Genomic DNA, 1581 nt, shown 5'->3' on the forward strand with positions numbered 1-1581 from the left:
CAAGAAGAATTGATCACGATCCTATTCAAACTTTAAAAAATGTTATATCCTCTATTTCTTCTAGATTTCTCTTCTCATACACAAAAGCAAGTTGATATTAGCCAGCCTTATCTGACTGCTGTCTCAAGGGTGGCAAGACATAGCAATTCTTCCTCTAGATTTCTGACTCTGCACTTGACTATCACATGTTTGGCTGTTTGCACCACTGCCCCAGAGCCCACTGGTGAGGGGGAAGAGAGAAACAATTTCAACATTGCACCTTCTAGTACTTTCCAGCATAAGCTGAAAGATCCTGTCCCAGGGACACAAATTGGCATAGATGTGTCCTCTAACAGGGTTGGGAGCTCTAATCTGTTTTAGCATGGGAGCCCTCACCACACTCTGCATCTGGCACAGATGGAACTGCAGCCTGGCATTGTGCAATTCTCATGGAGCAGATGTTGCCTACTCTGTTAGGCTGCAGTGCTCGCATGAATCCTGAAAAGTAGGTCCTGATTATACACACAGAACTAAGGGGAATGACAGGAAATAGGAAGCAGCTCCTCTATTGCCTTTCACTCAGGATTCCTAGTTATGGAGACAGTGTTATAGTCTAGGGGTCATTTCTTTATGATAGTGAAGAGAAGTCTTCAAAACATTTGGAGCTGCCAAAGCTCTCAGCTCTTCCCTGATGGTACACTCCAGAGGATTTATGGCTATTATGTCCCAGACCATATGGTCCTTTGTGTTGAACTTCGGGCTAAGTAGAGCAGGGTTTTTGAAGAGCATGTAACCAATCTAAATTTCTTGACAGTGGAGACAGGGTAGAGCAGTGGATGAGACATACTTTGCCTTTGGGAGACATTAAGGCTTTTGATACCTTTTCTCACCCATGTCAAGGAAATACTGTCACAACTCTGTTGTGAACAGGCAGGGGTTGTGAAGTTAGAGCTTCTGCTAACAATGCCATTCTGTCTTTGGTATATTTGCTCCCCAGGGAAATCTTAATTTCATAAGACTACAATAACTCTTTCATGACACTGATCTCTCAAAAAAGAGCCTTTCCCACTAAAGATTCACTTAAAAAAAACTAATTTGTATCCGAGGCCAAATTAGCCAAAACTAATTCCAAATCCAACAGTCCAGAACCATCAGTGGCCCTACTACTGGCAAACATCCTCCACCTGCACCCGGGGCTTCAGATGTTTCCAAAACCTTTGGCAGGCATCTTATGTGCAGGCCCAAGCCTAGCATCTTGGGGCTCAGATGCCCCTGAGTTTTTTTTTTTTTTTTTTTTTGCTTGCACTCAGCTCTAAGGCACTTGGAGCAAGCAAGGGAAGAGACTCCCGTTTCCATAAACTGGGCTTAAAGCCGCAACCCCCTCAGTGGGTACTGAACCTCACAAGAAGAGTAGTTCTCCTGTGAAGCGGGTCAGGAAAACTGCCTTCTTGGATGCACTCCCTCCAGGAAGCAGGAGCTCTTTCCACTCTTCACTTCCCTGGTCAAAGCCAATCTCCAGAATCCAACTCCCATGCTGCATTTGGTCAGGGTGACCTCTTGCTTCTGTCCCATTGGTGGAATCCTCTTTTTTTTTTTTTTTTT

The sequence above is a fragment of the Alligator sinensis genome, unplaced genomic scaffold, assembly GCF_000455745.1.
Source record: "Alligator sinensis unplaced genomic scaffold, ASM45574v1 scaffold561_1, whole genome shotgun sequence".
NCBI lineage: Eukaryota > Metazoa > Chordata > Crocodylia > Alligatoridae > Alligator > Alligator sinensis.